This window comes from Nomascus leucogenys, chromosome 4 (assembly GCF_006542625.1).
Source record: "Nomascus leucogenys isolate Asia chromosome 4, Asia_NLE_v1, whole genome shotgun sequence".
Taxonomy (NCBI): domain Eukaryota; kingdom Metazoa; phylum Chordata; class Mammalia; order Primates; family Hylobatidae; genus Nomascus; species Nomascus leucogenys.
In genome coordinates, this window is record NC_044384.1 from 97663629 (window position 1) to 97683723 (window position 20095).

At 45.0% G+C, this 20095-nt stretch overlaps 1 pseudogene; it reads left to right on the forward strand.

Moving 5' to 3' along the window:
- The first annotated feature begins 668 nt into the window (after positions 1-668).
- LOC100601328 overlaps positions 669-20095 on the forward strand; it is a 37692-nt pseudogene continuing 18265 nt past the window's right edge.

Sequence of the window (20095 nt, forward strand, 5' to 3'; positions counted from 1 at the left end):
CTCACAGTTATAAAGCCTGAGAAGTCCTAGGTACAGGGGCTGCATCTGGTGAGGGTCTTCTTGCTGGCAGAGACTGCAGCGTCTCGAGGCAGTGCAGGGCATCACATGGTGAGGGGGCTAACTGTGCTAGCTGAAGTATCTTTTCCTCCTCTTATAAAGCCATTAGTCCTACTCTCAGGATAACTCATTAATCCACTAACCCATTAATCCATTCATTATGAGTGGATTAATTCATTTATGAGGGCCCAGCCCTTATAAACCAATCACCTCTTAAAGTTCCCACCCCGAAATACTGCCACCTTGGGGATTAAATTTTAACATGAGTTTTAGAGGGGACAAACATTTAAACCAAACTGCTGGGGACAGTGTCTCACACCTATAATCCCAGCACTTTGGGAGGCTGAGGTAGGAGGATCACTGGAGCCCAGGAGCTCAAGACCAGCCTGAGCAACATGGCAAAACACCATCTCTACAAAAAATACAAAATAGCTGGGCGTGGTGGTGCACACCTGTGGCCCCAGCTACTCAGGAAGCTAAGGTGGGAGGATCACCTGAACGCTAGGAGGTCAAAGCTGCAGTGAGCCATGATCATGCCACTGCACTCCAGCCTAGGTGACAGAGCAAGACCCTATCTCAACCATAGCAAAGGGGCAAAGAGCTCTCAGGCAATGAAGAGTATGTGGGAGTATGTCGGCAGCAGGAGAGCCTGGCAGGCTGGAAGAACTGAAAAGATTCCAGAAAGACTGATGAAAAAATATAGAGAACAGAGTGGTGCAAGGTGAGTTTGGAGAGGTCCCAGCCTATCAGTGGACATGACCTTTGCCTTAGAAACCTAGTCCAGTTGTGTAGACCACAGAGGGTAAGCTCCATGAGAACAAGGACCAAGCCTGCTTTTACTTGTTGTACTTGGCATACTTGCTAGCCCAGCACTAGTACATGGTAGGTTCTCATTAAACAGTGGCTATTTCTGCATTATTGTCACAAGTCTATTCATTTCTCCCACTTTCTCTCTATTTCTTTCCCTACCCTCTAACTAAATGTTGCACCTGTTTCTCTCACTGTTCTTTCCCTTATTTAAAAGTCATGGATCAATCAGGTTTTTCTCTTCCTTCCATGTTCTTCCCTGTTCTTTCTTCCCATTTTGCCATATACTGTATTTAACAATTCCTTGCAATGCCACAGAGAAGGGAGAAATCATCCAGCCAGATCACTAAGCGGGAAAAAAACAAGGACACTCTTGCATCTTAAATCTGAATCCATTCACTCTAGGGTGGATCAAATCTGCACAGGGCTTTTAGGTATTTACACAACCAACTAACAAAGTGAGGAGGACTTTCTGCTTTAAATGGCAGGTAATTTATACCTAAAGAGCATATTTTAATTCATCATTAGGCTCCTTTTCATTGATTATGATGCCAAAGCTTGAGGTGGCACATGGCAAATATGTGCCCTGAGTGCCAAATTGGTCCCTCTGGGACTGGAAAGGCATTTTAGAAACCATGCTTGAAGCTGATGTACACATAATTTTGAGTCGTCAAAGTTCATCTCTCTACTGTGGCAGAATCACCAATAGTCTCGGCTTCTGGAAAAAAAATTGGCATTCTTAACTCTCCAGACACTCATGCATATGTTGTATTTTGTTTTGTTTTGTTTCCAAGTAGTTTGGATACCGAGAGACCTTCCTAGAAACCTAATTAATAAGCAAATCATCCTGAGGGTTTATTTCAATTTGTTTATTTGCACTCCTCAGCCTTCTGGGAGAGTCACCTTCTGCTTCAATACCCAACTAAAATGACTCACCTCATTGTCCCACAGTTGTTCCCAAGAGGTAAAGATGCAAGCTCCTGTTCCCTCTTGCTTTGAGTTTGTGCTCAGAGCTCGTCTCCAGCCCTTTCTCCTTAAGCATGAGCAAAGCCTCTCCCGTTTCCTTTCCCAAGCACCACCAAACCAAGGTTCTGTGTATAAAAGACCTTTACAAAATCTGGAGTGAACAGAGGGTAATTACAGCTCAGGGCTGCAGGGGGAAACTTCAAGCTTAAAGCTTGACACGAATAGTTACTGAAAATTCATCACCTATCCTCTGACCAAGAGTGACTCTTGTAGTCTCCTTGGGCCCTTGGGTCACCAGCCCTATTTCTCTCCATTTCTAAAAGCTTTTCTCCCTCTCTCTTGTTGTCCAGATCAGTTCTGCTATTCTCCTATAATTTACTAAGCAATGATAGACACTTTATATTCTCAAATAGCAGAAATAATTATTTCTTCCCTGTTGCACTTTTACCGGAGATGCTTCAAGAAGAAGAGCCTGTCAGCTGGGCACAATGGCTCATGCCTATAATCCCAGAAATTTGGGAGGCCAAGGTGGGCAGATCACTTGAGGTCAGGAGTTCGAGACCAGCCTGGTCAAGACCAGCCTGGCCAACATGGTGAAACCCCATCTCTACTAAAAATACAAAAAAATTAGCCGGGCATGGTGGTGGGCGTCTGTAATCCCAGCTACTTCGGAGGCTGAGGCAGGAGAATCACTTATACCTGGGAGATGAGTTTGCAGTGAGCCGAGATTATGCCACTGCATTCCAGTCTGGGCAACAGAGCAAAGCTCTGTCTCAAAAAAAAAAAAAATAGAAGAAGAAGAGCCTGTCTTTAAAAGTCAAAACTACTATGTGTTCAGAAATTCATCTCCTCAGAGTCTTCCTGCCTCTCGCCCAGGCTGAAGTGCAGTGGTGCAATCACAGCTCACTGCAACCTTGACCTCCTGGGGTCAAGTGATCCTCCCACCCTAGCCTCCCAAGTAGCTGGGACTACACGTATGCACCACCATACCCAAGTAATTTTTTTTGGTAGAGATAGGATCTCACTATGTTGCCCAGGCTGGTCTTGAACTCCTGGGCTCAAGATATCCTCCTGCCTTGACCTCACAAAGTGCTGGGATGACAGGCATGAGCCACCACACCTGGCTGATACTTCTAACATAAAGAAATAGCCCTAAAAGGCCGGGCGCGGTGGCTCACGCTTGTAATCCCAGCACTTTGGGAGGCCGAGGCGGGCGGATCACGAGGTCAGGAGATCGAGACCACGGTGAAACCCCGTCTCTACTAAAAATACAAAAAATTAGCCGGGCGTGGTGGTGGGCGCCTGTAGTCCCAGCTACTCGGAGAGGCTGAGGCAGGAGAATGGCATGAACCCGGGAGGCGGAGCTTGCAGTGAGCCGAGATTGCGCCACTGCACTCCAGCCTGGGCGACAGAGCGAGACTCCGTCTCAAAAAAAAAAAAAAAAAAAAAAAAAAAAAGAAATAGCCCTAAAACTACCATTTTATGAGTGCTGTCTAGGTACCAGCTACGTAACAAGCCTTATTTCATTTAATCTTTACAACAGCTGTATATGATTAGCATTATTCTCTTCATTTTACAGATTATCATCATCACAGAGCTGAAATTTATTGGGTGCTCACTATGCATCAAGCTCTATGTGAAGCACTTCTCATGGTCACCCTGCTGAATCCTCACAATTCTATGTAAAGTTACTATTGCCATGCTGTTTCACAGAGGAAGAAACTGAGGCTGAGAGGAGAAATGATGGGTTAGCGGCCTTCAGACAATAATGGAGCCCAGGTCCCATGATTCCAAAGCCTGTGATTTTTCATCCACCATAGAACTTCAATATGACTGAGCTCCTGGAATTTTAGGAACATCCCCTTAGAAGAAAGACCATGAGCAATGGTCTTTACGAACTATCTCTGAGCTAACCCAGGGCCTGTCTCAGAGAAGGACCTCGGTAATTAGGTGTTGAATGAACGAGGGATACTGGTTCTGGATTCTTCTGTAGAGACTTTCAGGAGCACCACTCCGGGTTGAGGTAGCTTGTTCCTCTCACTGGGTCTTCTCTTGGTTATCATTCTGCATCCCCTGTGATGGTTCAGTTGAGGAAGTGCCCATCAATTAAGGAAAAGCATCCTTGCTGACAGTGCAGCATTAAACTTTAATGGGAAGAAAGAGGGAAGAATAGTAATTGTGGCAAGAATAAAACTAGGCTTTTTTCTAACAAAACCCCTGCCAGTATCATCCATGATTGCCTAGGACTGTGGCATGATGAAATGACCCTACTATCATTGAGAGACTTAGGAGCTCCCATTCCTTCCTTAAGTCAGCTGACAGGACCTGCAGTTTGATTCTCTCTCTGTTTCTCCACTATGTCAAGAACCTGTCATCCTAAGCACTCAGAGGAACACTGGCCTGGGACTAAAGGGAAAAGGAGGTAATTCACCTGAAACATGAGACTGGCAAAGTGATGTTCCTAGCCCCTCCAAACTTAGAGGCTAGGTTCATAGAGGGGGTACCTGCTATTCTGCTCTGATCCACATCCAGGAGAAAGGTTTCTTTGTCAGGGAGTCTCTCTGGAAAGGGAACAGGAGAAACCAATATGACCCCTCAACTGACACTCTTATGCAAGTCTATATGTCCCCATCCTTCAGATGGCAAAAAAAAAAAAAAGAAAGAAAGAAAGAAAAAGAAAAGAAAAATGATAACACGCAGTATTGGGGAGAGTAAATAGCAAAAGTCAGTCTGGCCACGTGTGCCACAGAGCTTTAGAAACGTGCATCTCATTTGACCCAGCAATTGCACTTCTAGGAATTTATCTGAAGGAAGTGATTTCAAATGTGGACTATTTTAGCTATAAGGATGTTCGTTCACAGCAGTGGTTTTATAATAGCATAAAACTGGAATAACCCTAAATGCCCAACAACGGAAAATTGGTTCCATTAATTTTAGTTCATCACTACAATGGCATATTCAGCACTCATTAAAACAATAATATACATCTCTATTTGTTGACATGGAAAGACATGACATAATGTTAAAGTGGATTAACTTAAACATCAGAATTTTTTCATTTTTGTGTATGCGTGTGTGTGTGTGTGTGTGTGTGCGTGTGCATGTTCCTTAGAAGTGGTTATTTCTTGGTAATATGATTATGAGAGCTTGTTTCTTCTTTATACTTGAATGCATTCCATGAAAATTATGTAAGTGTAGAAAAATTATAATCAGAAAAAAATTAACGATCATATTTCTGTTTCTTCAAAAAGGACTATTTATCAAGAAAATCAAAGATAAAGACAGATCCTAGGAGGTTCTCATTTAACCAAATGGATAGAAATCAGATCACTGTTGAACATCTAGTTGGAATTGACTTTACGGCTCTACTCAAATGGTGAAGGCTTCCTTCTTCCAACAGACTGTGTGGCAGCATGAATTATGGGCAGGGATCTGTGACTGCTCAACTTTTCCCTGGAGGCCCCGCTCAGGGGTTCAGCTGTCCTGTTCCGCAGTGTCACATCTTCCACAAAGCCATTCACCCTCTAAGGATTCACTGAGCACTCATCCTATGCCAGGTGCTGAGCTGGGCACCTGGGATTTGGAGGACAGGAAGACACAGTCCCACAATCAGAAGAGAAGCCTTTCCCTAGCCTTCTCTCAGAGCACTCCCCCAGAATCGCTTTGCCTATGATCTGCATCTTTTGGGCACCTTTCCTTTCCACTTTGTTTTACCTTTGCCTTCTACTTCCAGTCCTCTTACCACCAGGCCATCTGTCCCTTGAGGGCTGCCTCAGAATCTCCCACAGCATGTAACAGAATGAGTGGCACACAGCAGAAGCTCAATAAATATTTATGGAATGACTGGCTAAATGTAATTACTACCAGAGAAGCATATTTCCTTTATTTAGATTGACGTGAGTGTGGTGTCTGATATCTTGCATCAGTTAGAACTCTTTTCAGATGTAAGTGACATAAAATGCAACCTTAATCATCTTAAGCAAAAAGGAGGATTTACTGTCTTCCATAACTGTGAAGTTTATAAGCAAGCTTCAACGGATCCAGGGGCTTAAACAATGCAGAACTTGGTCTCTCTCTATCTCTCAGCTTGACTTCTCTGTGCTGGCTCCATTCTCAGGCTCTTTCCTTGTGAAACCAAGATGGCTCATCACAGCTCGGGGCTTTCACAGACCCAAGTCTAGCAAGGGGAAGTGAGGGAGAGAAGAAGGAATGGAGTGCATCTCTTTTGAAATCCAAGCAACGATCCCCAGATTGGCAAATTGGACCTGACTGCTTGGCGTGGGTTTTGTGAGCATCCTGAACCAATCACAGAGCCGGGAGCTACTGTGTCCTGACTGGCCAGGGTTGAGTTATGTGCCTAAGTCTGCAGCAGCTGGTGCACTCATAGTGAGGGAGGAGAGAAGGCTGGCTGCCCCAGACACAATCAGTGTGCCGTTACCAGAGAGAGAGTGGGGATCCGGGGATATTGAGCTTCCCTTGAACAGTCATTTCCCTGACAGAAAGCACATCTTGCCTAAGTTTCTTGGGCTAAAACTCAACCAATTCCCTTTAAGCATAAACATCTTGGTTTCTCCCCCTACCTAAGCCGCAGAACTGCACCCAAGCCCGCGTGGGGAAGATAGAACTGTCTCAGACTAAACCTCCTCAACTTTAGCCAAGCGTGGCCCCCAGATGTGTGTTTGCATCTCCCAGGGAAGTCATTCTCCACCAACCCCAGCTGCACACGGAGATCACTTGGAAGGAAGAGGGCATTTTAAAAGTAGATGCCTGGGTGTGCCTCCCCCATTCTTATTCAAATGTCAGTCTAGGTAGGACACCCCAGGTCACAAAATCACCTCTGCTGTGAATTGTGGAGCAGCAAGGGGGACACAGCCTTGTTTTGCATTCAGAAAGAGCTAAGAGCAGGACCCTGATCTACCAGCTATTAACCCTACAACAGTGGGCAAGTTAAGCGTCTCGCTGAGAGTCACTTTCCTGTCTATTAAATGGAAGTGATACCCTCTAGGTTGCAGGGATGCTGTGATGATTAGAGATAAAGCAGGCAAAATTCTGGTCCCAGTAGGTGCTTAAAGATTCATAGATGCAGGTTCCAAACAAGACTGCCAAGAGGCTATCACCTCTCCCTGCAGAAGCAAAGCTTGCTTTGTTCTTGGCTAACTTGTTTTTCAAATGCCAGCCACTCATTCCATGCTTCACCAAGGAAGAACAGTTTGTCAGGATACTTAAATTAAGAAATTCCTCTTAATATTTTCATAACGTGAAAGAATATTTTTTAAAATGTTAGTGTGTGCTATGCTCAGATAGCATGAAGCACAAAAGAGACATGCATATGCAAATTAACCTTATTAAAAAGGTTCTCTAAAGACACTTCCTGAATAATGAATGTGAATAATGGCAAAAATGGTGGTTACCCAAGCATCAAAACCTGTCTCAGAAACCTCAAACATTTGTTTTCTATATTGTTGACATTATATGAAAGAAAAGGTCACAGGTGAAATGTAAAGAGATTTTACTATTTCAAACTGTATTGCAAGAATAGCCTCCCCCTAGGATAGGAATATCTAGAAGAGGTTAAATGTCATTAACAGTCTCAAAATTATTGCAGTAGATTTGCAGAAAAAAGAGATATAAATGGCCTTTTTCATTAAAAATGTTCTTTGATTTTCAGTTGTAGCTTTGGCGGCCTTATTGGCAAGGGAGCAATTGTAGACAACATGGCTCAGATGGTGGCGAGGGCCAAGTTGAGAAGGCACTTGAAGCAGTTTACACATGAAAGGAGTTTCCCCTCAAAGAGAAAGTGCAGACCAGTCAGCTGAGCTCACAAGAAGTCATTTCGTTAATTTCCAGAAAGAAAGGAGATTGAGAAGAATACACTGGAGCACTCTCCCGTGCAAGGAAACCAGCTTCAAAACCATCCACATCAAGACTGCAGACTCCAGTCTGCTCATTCATCCCACAAACATTGAGGGATGCTTGTGTGGCTCACAGTCAGGCTGGGCTTAGGGATTACCAGCAGGGGATGAGCCAGAGCCCTATGCGATCTCAAAGTCTGGAGGGGTCTATGAGGCCACAGGATACGCCTCACAGACCCTCAACTACAGAAAGAGTAAAGGACTCAGGAAACCCATCCTGGCGTTTGCACTGAGTTCACTCCTTCTGCAGGCAGCGCCAGCCAATTCAGTCCAGCAGGAGTATTGTTAATGCAGGCCCATTCCAAGGAAACCCTGGGAGTCCTCTGTTGCTATTGCTGCTGTTGTTTAAAAGGCATGGTCTCCCTGTGTTGCCCAGGCTGGCCTCAAGCGATCCTCCTGTGATGGCCTGTTTTGACTTGAAGTCTCTCCTATGGCATGGGGGTCTAAGGGCTTCCACTCAACCTTCCTTCCCTCTCCTTCACTGGCATTGTGGTCTGGCATGTCTCCTGGCCTACCCCACTTCCCTGCCCATGTTTTCTCACTGGTGTTTCCCCTGATAAAATCCCATCTCAACATCTGTTTCTTGGAAAACCTGGACCAGCACAGGGCCCCACAATCCAGAAACATGATAGAGAAAGTAGAGAAGACAACACAAGTGTAAGGAAAGCTTTCAGTGTTCCAAGCACTGTTGAGTGCCCTGTGGCAACCCCCAGAGTTAACGTTCCCCATGCCCTCTAAGGTGGGTTCTGCTGCCATTTCTGTTTGATTCAGGAGAAACAACAAGGTACAGGGAGGGCAAGTCACTGCCCAGCTGGTAAGCAGTGGCACCAAGGTTTGCCTGTATGGTTAGCTACTACACCTGGCAAAGCCTTCAGGAGCACTGCACAGCCACTGCCTCCTGCAGCTCTGCCATCTCCAATGTGTCCCCGAGGAAACAGCACACAAGTCCTCACTGACACATAACAAAGAATAACAAGGACACTATTCTTGAGATGCCGGCAGGAGGCGGAGGTTCCTAGCTGCCTAGGCAGGGTGGACAAAGGTAGTGCTTATGCCTGGGGCCAACCCTGAAGCCAAAAGCCAAACCAAAGTCCCCTGATCAAAGAACAACAGATGGAAAGCCCAGGAAGCTCTGGGAATTGATGAAAGACAACAGGCACCGTGCACCGTTAACTCCTAACTTTCTGGGCTGGCCTGTGCAGTGGATGCTGCCGTGTTTTCACCTGTTTATCCTTCTACTGCTGGTAGTACCTCAGTTTCCCTCTGGCAACTCTCCCATCTCCCACTGCAGCCCACATGATTTTGGGTGGAGTTCAGTCAACCACTGATCAGGCAAGCCTGGCATCAAATTCTCCTTGGAGGGATGATTGGTGCAGGAATGAGCTTGGGACCCGATCAAGGCAAAGAGATATGGTGGGACTGGCCAGGCATGGTGGCTCACATCTGTAATCCCGGCACTTTGGGAGGCCAAAGCAGACAGATCACTTGAGGTCAGGAGTTTGAGACCAGCCTGGCTAACATGGTGAAACCCCATCTCTACTAATAATACAAAAACTAGCCAGGCGTGGCGGCACACGCCTGTAATCGCAGCTACTCAGGAGGCTGATACAGGAGAATTGCTTGAACCCTGGAGGCGGAGGCTGCAGTAAGCCAAGATAGTGCCACTGCAATCCAGCCAGGGCGACAGAGCGAGACTGTCTCAAAAAAAAAAAAGAGAGAGAGAGAGAGAGAGGGAAGTGGGCCCTTCTTTCCCATTGGGCTTGAACCTACCAGGGTGTAGCCCTGGAGCCATGAGCCATCAGTCATCTTCCCTGAGAAGGAAACTAACCCACGTAACAGAACTGAGAATTGGTGACATTGATTGAACCCCTGCATACAACTGAGCCTAAAATCAGCATGTGTCTGGATTTTTCAGTTACCTATGTGTTAGAAACAAATTTTCGGTGTTGCAAAGTTAACCCAGCACTCAGGCAAAAGTTCTTTCAGCAAGGCAATTTACATTTATAGAAGGGCGCTTTCTGTATGCAAGGCAGAGGCAAGAGGGAGCACTTAAAACAAAGGAGAGCAGGACTTTTTTGTCCCTAATGCAGACCCTGTTCCTGTGTCCTCCCTCTGTGGGCTGGGGTAGGACCACACAATCTAGGCTAATTCTGATTGGCTACTGTTGACATCGTCAAAGGAGGCGAGGCTGGGTGTTGGACAGGAAGGACAGGTATGGTACATCTTGGGGTGTTTGGACACAGCAGAGAGAGGGAGGGCTGATAGATGAATGGGTATGATTACCTTTTAGCATAAAACAAAGAACCAGGAACCAAAACCCTTTGAAGAACTGTTTGTTCTTAATAACAATTTCCCCCTCTTGAATTTATACATTTTCTTTTTCAAACTTATCTAACATGATTCGGCTTTGTTGTTCTTCTAAGAGAAATAATTTATTAGTATAGGATTGGAAAGAACTAGGGAAGGTTTTGGTAACAGCTGTTTTTATATGTTTTTGGACTAGTCTACAAATGTAGAGCATGATGCAGCATCTAACAAGAATAAGCACAGCTATTGCTATTGCAGGAGAAGTAACAATAGAGGCCATGAGTCCTTTCTAATTACCAAACCATTTCTCTAACCATCCTGTGAAAGGGTTGCTTATCCCAGAATTTGTGGCTAATTCATTTGACAAGGAGGTAAGACCTTGTAAAGCTTTTGTAATTGTTTTATCAGGGACTGTATTGTTGGGAATGAAGGTGCAGCATTGGGTTCCTGTCATAACACAAACTTCACCTTTTTCTGCTAATATCATATCTAGGGCCATTCTGTTTTCTCAAGCCATTTGGCTAGTAGGCCCTAATTGTTCGGCTGTTTCTTTAATAGCATCCCTAGTGTAATTAATAAATTGCTGCTGGTTATAATAGATGCAATTTATCTAATCTACATTTTTATTAATAGTTACCCATGGAAATAATGATTCGAATCTTGCAGCTATTTGGTCTCAGGCTTTGAATCTATCAGGTACCCCCCGTGGGACTCCAGTTGCATCTATATAGACATGAGAGCTGAAGGATCCATGAGGGGCCTCTCTTGTTTCATGGTGTTGTAGTTTCCCTTTTTTTGGTTGATGAAATGCCGTGGTGAAAGGGATGGCCAATTGAGTTGGAGCACAAGTGCCACTCCAGTTACTTGGCAGAGTGTCCAGTAGAGGTCCACCACAATACCACTATACATCTGCTGCGGGATGAACAAGGGCAGACTGATTGGTAAGCTCTTGGAAAGACTTAAGCTCACTGCATCCCTTTAGGTCTCCAAGAAATGCCAAATTTTCTCCCTCTCATGAGAGACACAAAGTAAAATTCACGTCTGGAGATGGAAGCTAGATGGCCCTCACGGGCTGACCCGCAGGATGTTGAACTTCAGGGAATAGCAGAGAGAGAATTCGACAGAATTCATTACCCCAAGCTGTGAGGTCTTGGAAAAAAGCCACCATACAGCTCATGTCCGGTTGGTCAGAAGACCATCCAAGTGAAAAGGGGATGACCCGGGCCTCTGGCCTACTGTGCGCACAAGCCTAACAGTCACTTTTGTTTAGAGTCCATCTAGGCATTTGCATCTTGGTATCCTGTTTTAATTGCCAGTGTTTGTTTTAAATTTTTAACCTCTACAATAGCTACTTTGGTTTTGTCATTAGGTGGAGAAGAGACAGTGGTCTGGTCAGCAGGTTTAGAAGAGGATAGAGGTGGAGATGTGAGGGATGAGGATGTGATGAAGTGTAACTCCAAGAATCTTAGGAGGTCTTTTTCTGTTATATTTGCTCTCATATCATAGAAACGGTTTAGGGTTGGGGAGGAATCTTGGAGAATCAGGATGGTGACGGAAATTTGCACCGGGTTACATTGGTTATATTGACAATTGAGAGGGGCACTTTTTTTAGTAAAATGGATATAGGGCTTTAGAACTGTTAGCGGGAAATCTTCTGAGGGGACCCGGTCTTGATATTGAGTGGTCCAAACAACGTATTTTTAAGTATGACAAAACGGGTACCTAAACAATTTACAAGCATTTGCTGTGGAGGGGCAGGAATATTTTTCTGCTGCTATAAGCTGTCTCTGGCTTTGGAGATCTTCACAAGGCATAACTAAACAAGCATCAAAGGTAATGGTTTGGGGTGACTCTGATCTAGTTACATCAATAACAAAGTGGCTAGTAACAGAACAAGGAAAGAAGAAGGAGTAATAGAATAGATGAAAGAGAGTTAAACTTCCCTTGGCTTTAGTTTGGTAGGATTTTCCCCTGGGACTATGGCCCATGACACTGGAGGGGGCAGTGCTTTTTTGACTCGGGTGTGATGGGTCCAGCCTTTTTTAGTGGTTTGGACTGCAGTTTCAGTTGTTAGGAGCACTAGATATGGTCCCTGCCAGGACGGTTCAACTTTCTCTTTTTTTTTAGCTCTTAATGAGGACGTAGTCTCCAGGCCGGTGCTGATAGACTGGAAACTCAAGAGGCGGAGTTTGCGCTAAAAGACCTTTAGTCCTAAGGGAAGATAAGGTAGAAAACAGACCAAGTATATATAGTTCCTAAGGAATTGATCTTTGGTCTCAAAAGTGAGAATGTCACTAGTGGAACTTAAGTATGGTAACCCACAGAGCATTTCTTAAGGAGATAGGCCAACGTCTTTTCGAGGGGCAGTTCAGATTCTGAGTAGAGCAATGGCGATACACTTAGTCCAAGGTAATTGAGTTTTAAAAATTAACTTAGTTAGATGATTTTTAAAAGTCTGATTCATCCTTTCTATTCTTCCTGATGAGGTGGATGCCAGGGGGTATGATACTCCCATTTGATTCCTAAAGCTTGAGTAAGTCCTTTAATGATATTTATAGTAAAATGAGTCCCATTGTGTGAGTCAATGTTTTCTGCTAGCCCGAACCGAGGTATTATGTTCTCTGGTAATACTTTAACCACATTATTAGCTGTTGCACTGGGGAGAGGAATGGCTTCAACTCAATGAGTGAGGTGGTCTACTACTACTACTAGGTATTCAAGGTGACCTAGTGGGGGTATTTTAGTATAGTCAACTTGAATGCTTTGAAATGGCCTTAATCTTGGGTTTCTCCCCCCCCCAATTCTTAGGGCCTGTTCATTAGTTTTCTTACATATTAGGCAGCTGTCCATAACTTGTTTTGCTAAGGTATAAATTCTTAATACATCCATAGACTCTGAGAACTGCATCACACATAGCTTAAGGTCTCCAGTGAGTCCCTTGATGTAGTTGGGACAGGATTTCTCTCATAAGTGGTTTGGAAAGCATTTCCCTTTGGTCGGTAACAACCACTTCCCTTCTGAGTTTTCCTTAGCCCCTAAGTGTCTCTAACTTTTCTTTTTCAGCAGGAGAGAAGATAGGGATTGTAACTGGGGGAGAGAGACAGGGAGTCAGGTAGAAAATAGGTGCTTTTTGAGAGATGGCAGCTTGCTTTGCGATTTTATCAGCAAGGTTATTTTCTCGGCTTTCAAAGGTAGAACAATTTCTTTTTTCTTCCCCCACTCAGGGCATTTTCTTTTGAAGTGGCCTGCTCTTTCACATTTGAAGCACCTATCCTGTCTTTTCTCTCCCTCAGTTCTAGGATTCTTTGACCTTGCTGCCCTATAATCTTTAGAGGGCCTGGTAGCTGAGGGTCTGGGTCCCCAAGTTGGAGGCTTGGGTCCTCTAAGCAGGGATTTGGACCCTTTATAATTCCTGGCCTCCTGAAGACTCTGTTTAGAAGCTTATGGGCTGGAAGCCATCAGTTGGAAGGTGGATAGCATAAGTTTCGTTTTTTGTTTTTGCTTTTTTTCATCTCTCCTCACATAGAATTTTTGGGCTTCTCCTAGGAGTTTCTCTATGGACAGGTTTTTCCAGTTTTCTAGTTTTTGCAACTTCTTTGTTATGTCTGGCCAGCTGTTTGTGACAAAATGTAGCTTTAACATTTCTTGCCTGAGAGAGTCTTCTGGATCTAAATCTGCATATTTTTGTTTGTTCCCTTGGTCTTTTTTAGAAATTTCATGGGGCCTTCATGTTTTTCCTGTTATATATCAAATGCTCGGGAAAGATTCTGAGTGTGGGGCACTGACTCCCGAATTCCTTTAATTATCATTTCCCTAAGATCTTTATCTTTGGGGTTTGGATTCCTAGTTAGGAAAGCAGTAGGGTTAAGGGCATTGTCAGTGGTGCATCTTTGTTTGTTTGTTTGTTTGTTTGTTTGTTTTTGAGATGGAGTCTTGCTTTGTCACCCAGGCTGGAGTGCAGTGGTGTGATCTCGGCTCACTGCAACCTCCGTCTCCCAGGTTCACGCCATTCTCCTGCCTCAGCCTCCCAAGTAGCTGGGACTGCAGGTGCCCACCACCACGCCCGACTAATTTTTTTTTTTTTTTTTAAGTAGAGATGGGGTTTCACCGTGTTAGCCAGGATGGTCTCAATCTGACCTCGTGATCTGCCCGCCTCAGCCTCCCAAAGTGCTAGGATTCCAGGCGTGAGCCACTGCGCCCGGCAACATCTTTTTTTTTTTAATAGAATGGCTTCATATCATGTTTTTCCAGTGGACTGCATTGTTATTATCCCATTGAGGATCTTGAGCTGGGTATTTCTGGCCTGCTGCAGGAATGTTTTGGCTGGAAGGATGTTCACGTTCCCAAATTGTCATAGCAGCCCTGTGAATCATCCCCCTTTCTTCCCCTGAGAAGAGGATACCCAGGATGGACATTCTCTTCCTTCCTGGGGCACCTCTCTCAAAGGGAAGAGAGTTGGAGCTGATTCCTTAGAGGTAGAGGCGAAAGGAAGGTTTTGAGTCCTTTTAGGGAAGGATACTTAGGCTGACCCATGGGGTGGCAGTAAGTGAGAAATCTGATCCTTCCCCTGCATTTTTTAGGGGAAAGAAGATAACAGGTCTTTTTCTCCAGCAGAGAGCGTAGTCTATTTCTTTCTGCGAGACCAGACTTTTGTCATTCACATGCTGAATTAAAAGATGACAGACCCAATCCACATCTCATCCATATTTTGGCCAGAAGACGTCAGGTTTGAGGATAGGTTTCTTGGCCCAAATAAAACTATATTCTATCATCTGTTGCTTTTTTTGGTGTCTGGTCCTCTTATTTTCCTTCTAATAATTTTAGCATGAGACCTAAAGGAGGGGATCTGACTATCCCCATCCTTACCTTTCCCAGTTGTACTAGGAGTATTTCCCATTTTGGAGGTTTTGGATGCTCCCTTGAGTGTGTGTGTGTGGCCTAACCTCTCTTATTAAAGCCTTCCCTTTATCTAGAAGCTCAACCCCCCTTACTGGAGTTTTCTTGCACTCCTTTCCGTTTGCTTTGTCCTATCTGGCTGCTTCCCTCATGGGAAATTAGGTCCCTTTTAGCATTGGCATGCTGGTATAAGCCCCATGGCAGGATCCTTTCTAAGCCATATGAGTTGACTGCCAAACCACAGATAGGACCCACTCACTCCACACAGCAGTAGTGCTTATCACTATTCACACAAGCAGCACCGCAAGCAGTAGTGCTTGTGATTATTCACACACACTCTCAACCTCCAAGATATCCCGACTACCAAGGAAATACTTTGCTGCCCCCCGGCTTTTCTTACCTTGGTCTGTGCACAAAGTTACCTGGTTGCCATTGTGTTTGTAGGCAAGCCTTTCCTTCCAACGTTGCTGAGAGTCTGGGTTTATTTGTCATAGTGGGTGGGGTCTCGATCTCTAGCCCCTGAGGCCACCAAAATGAGGCAGTGGGATGCATCTCCCCCTGGGAGATGACCAGAGACCCCTTCCACAGAGAAGAATGGGACTCCTGGATGAGCCCCCAAATTGTTAGAAACAAATTTTCAGTGCCGCAAAGTGAACCCAGCAGTCAGGCAAAAGTTCTTTCAGCAAGGCAATTTACTTCTACAGAAAGGCGCTTGCTGTATGCAAGGCAGAGGCAAGGGAGACCGTGCAAAACAAAGGAGAGCAGGAGTTTTTTAGTCCCTAAAGCAGACCCTGTTCCTGTGTCCTCACCCTGAGGGTTGGGTTCGGACCACACAATCTAGGCTAATTCCGATTGGCTACTGTTGACATCATCAAAGGAGGCAAGGGTGGACGTTTGATGGGAAGGACAGGTAAGGTACATCTTGGGGTGTCTGAGAACAGCGGAGAGAGGGAGGGCTGATAGATGAATGGGTATGATTACCTTTTAGAATAGAACAAAGAACCAGTAACCGAAACCCTTTGAAGAGGAACTATTTGTTCTTAATAACATAAGTAAGGCAATAACAGCCCATTTATGCTTCAGACAGGTTGAGAAGGGTTAGCTGTAACTTGCAATGGAAAGTCTTTTACCTCTCTAAGCCTGCCTTCCCACATTTTATCTCTGCTTCAAACTTTCCTGCTGCACAGAACTCCTAGAGCTCCCTTTTTGTCCTCCTACAGTCCTGCATGCTTGACTGCAGGTAACCAGAGTCAGGACCAGCTGCAGCTCTAGAATTTGCCTGCTGACCACCTTCCAGGAACTGGGAGCACTGGAGGCATTGGCCATCCCGCCAAAGGGCTCAGATTCAGCACCAAGCCCAGAGGTTCCTACCAGGACCACTTGCAGGGGTTCCCCTGCTGAGGACTGGTCTCCTTCTGTAGAAATCCCCCTTAGTACTGGGTTTGAGAAACACAAACCTAAGGCTAGAATAGCAGGCTGTATGCAGGGCCTCAAGATTGTGAGCTTGTCACCATTAAGGGGCACTTCAGAGCAATGACCATATGCCTGACACGGGGCTGAGCCCTTCTCCTCACAAACACCTCAGGATGTTGGTGCCATTATTGCCCCATTTTATAAAAGAAGACATGACACTTAGAAGGAAGATTTGTGGACTTTTCTTGTCCTTTCCCCAATCCATTAAAACTCTGTCTGTGAATACTGTTATTTTTCTCACCTTTAAAAAAATAGGTAGAAAGTTAAACACTGCATGTTCTCACTCATATAAGAAAGCGAAAAAACTTGACCTCATAGAATTAAAAACTAGAAGCTCTGACATGATGGCTTATGCCTGTGATCCCAGCACTTTGGGAGACTGAGGCGAGTTTGAGACCAGCCTGGCCAATATAGCGAAACCCTGTCTCTACTAAAAATACAAAAAAAAAAAAAAAAATTAGCTGGGCAAGGTGGTGGGTGCCTGTAATGCCAGCTACTCAGGAGACTGAGGCAGGAGAATTGCTTGAACCCAGGAGGCAGAGGTCGCAAAAAAAAGAAGTAAAAAGTAGAGCCAAGGGTACTAGAGGCTGGGAAGAGAGGGGGGTTGGGGAGAGATTTGTTAAAGGATACAAAATGACAGCTAGATAGAAGGGTAAATTCTAGTGCTCTATACACTATAGGATGACTGGTTAACAATATTATATACTAATAGTTTCAAACAGCTAGAAGGAGGATATTGAATGTTCCCAACACAAAGAAAGATGCATGTTTGAGATGATGAATGTGCTAATGACCCTGATCTGATCACCACACATTATATGTACAAAAACATCACTGTGTACCCCATGAATAGGTATAACTATTATTTGTCAGCTAAAAAGGTACTGACTTTTTAAATTAAAATTTTTAAAATAGGTGATACAGACACTTTATCTAAAAATTTCAAGCCGGGTGTGGTGGCTCATGCCTGCAATCCCAGCACTTTGAGAGGCCAAGTTGAGAAGGTCACTTGAGCCCAGGAGTCCAAGACCAGCCCTGGCAACATAGAGAGACCTTGTCCCCAAGAAAAAATTTTAAAAAATTATCTGGATATTGTGGTATATGCCTGTAGTCCCAGCTACTCAGGAGGCTGAGGTGGGAGGATCACTTGTGCCAGGGAGGTCAAGGCTGCAGTGAGCCATGAATATGTCATCGCATTCCAGCCTGAGCTATAGAGTGAGATCCTGTCCGAAAATAATAATAATAATAATAATAACAATAATAATAAATAAAATAAAATTTCAAGCAGTATAACAAAGCTTAGAGAGAAATGTCTGTCTCCCATTCCTGTCCCAGAGCTCCAGGATTTATTGAGCGTTTGCTAGATGCCAGGCCCTGTGCTAAACTTTTTACATTCTTCATGTAATTCTCAAAATGACTCTATGTGACAAGTGTTATTGTTATTAGCCCCTGTTTAAGATGATGGAATTTAGGCAGAGTGAGACATTAAAAACAGAGCTGGGATGCCAGATGCACTGTCAGGCCCCAAAGCCCATGCCCTTGACGTCACCTGCACAGTGGAGCCCCTCCCATTTAGGCCAGGACTTTTGTATCGGATCATTTCCAAAAGGCACTCTCAAGCCTCAAGGTCACTTGAGGGTTTATTTCAGAAATAAAAGCAAATTGTTTCCCACTGCATCAGGAAGATCCCTGTGTATCTCATGTCATTCCCAGCTCTTTAGTTCAAGCCATGTCTGCCTCTTTCCCTGACCCAGCTCAGGGCCATGGACCAGCAGCCGCATTCTGAGGCTCCCCTTGTTCATTCCTCGTGAGATATAAGGGTCTGCAATGACAACCGGCATCTTATTTTAAGGCTGCTGGGCACTTTGCTCTCTCTACCCACTCTGCAGCACAGATATGCATCTGGGAGATTGGAAAAGGCCAGCTCCTTAACATCCCCCGTGACATGGGGCATAATTCCATCCCCTCCCTCTGGGCAGATGGGGCCAGCAGGTAGAATCCTGCCACCCCTCCACAGTTGGTAGCGCAGGGAAGGGACCTAGGCACTGTCTTCTCAGTGAGGTGAAAAGAAGCGTGGAATTGCTTCCCCACAAAGCCCAGTTTGGTCCATGTGCCACCTGCACTAAGCAGCAAGTGGCCTGGGCACTGAAGACTTCTCTAGGCTCTGCCTAGACAGTGCCACAGGCAAGTGAGAAGAAAGGGAGGAAGGAGTATCCTGCCTGCTCTGTATTCATTACACTGTAAAGTCAAATGAGAATCCACTGATGATAATAGGCCTGTGGGTGGTGGATCGAGAGTATCTGCCTCTTAAGGAACAGGCTGGGAAACCTTTGCTGTGAGGAAATTATATTAATAAATGGGTGGCAAATATAGAACAGTTTCCAGCCTTTAGCCGTGCTGACTTGCTGGTGGAATTGAGCAAGGCATGCTGTTCTCCAAAACGCACATGCAGGAAGCTCGGCTTCCCCCAGTGCCTAAGGGCAGGGGTGTGCTGGTAAATGTGTAATCACCAGCTTTCAGAGGGAAGGGAAGGCCTTGGTTTGTAACATTCGCTGATTTCTGAGATGTAAATACTCCTACCATGCCTGATTCAGAGCTATCTACATGAAGTCACTAAAGCTTCTAGCACAGCATTATATACATAAAATAGATGTAAATAATCCCCAAAGCATAGAGAAGAGTAAAATGTATAAAATAACTAGGAGGAGATGAGTTTCAAGTATACTACCTTTGGATGTGAAGGTGATCTGGCTGTGACACGTGTCACCTCATTGATCACCAGGATTGATTCAGCTGACCTTGCTGGCAAGGCGGGTGTCCCTTTCCTCCCTCACCACTCAGTGTCCTTCCCGAAGCTGCTAGAACCTCCAAACAAGCTCTCAAGTATTCACTACCTTTGTTTTTAATATAATTTACTTAATTGCAGGCATATATGTATATAATTTAATGTGTAATAATGGCTGTTCTTAACAACCACCTCACAGAATTCCCCAGAATCTCACAATTAATACCTGTGAGCCAGTGTGAGCCAGTCTGGCTCATCACTAACTGGTCAGGAAAGGCTACTGTATTTGAGTTGTTACAATTTTTAAAAGAGTCAGACATGGATTATCCTGGTGATGGGAGTTTAGCATAATGATGTGCTAGCAAGTGAGGGTGCCCCAGACACTACCTCATCAGCTACAGGCTTGTTGGGGTTTCTAGCGCCATCAGGCCTGGTGTAGGATTGCAGCAATCAGCTTGGCATGGTTGTGCGGACAACCTGAGCTTTCATAGCCCAGCTCTGAACCTCTGACATCAAAGGTCACCCCTGTTGGAAAGCTGTGCACCAAGACACCTCAGGGATGAGCCGGCCTCCCGCAGGACCAGCCTGCATCAGATGCTCACAGATCAGGCCACAGTCACTGGTCCAATAGATCATGCCTGGAATCACAGGGTGGGTCCCCAGGTACACACGCAGCCTGAGTGCTAACAATTGGAAGCAGAGAGAACCTCTTGGGGCCCCTTTCCTCAGAATGTGCTGTGTGCGTGGCAGGCCCTTGGAGCGTCACAAATCCTTTCTGCAGTGAGGCTCCTTCATTTCATCTCCCTTGGGAAGAGCTATGGGGCCACTGAAGGATTCTGGTTTGTTTGCTTTCAGAACTAAGTCCTTCTTTATTGCTGAGTAAATTGCAAGC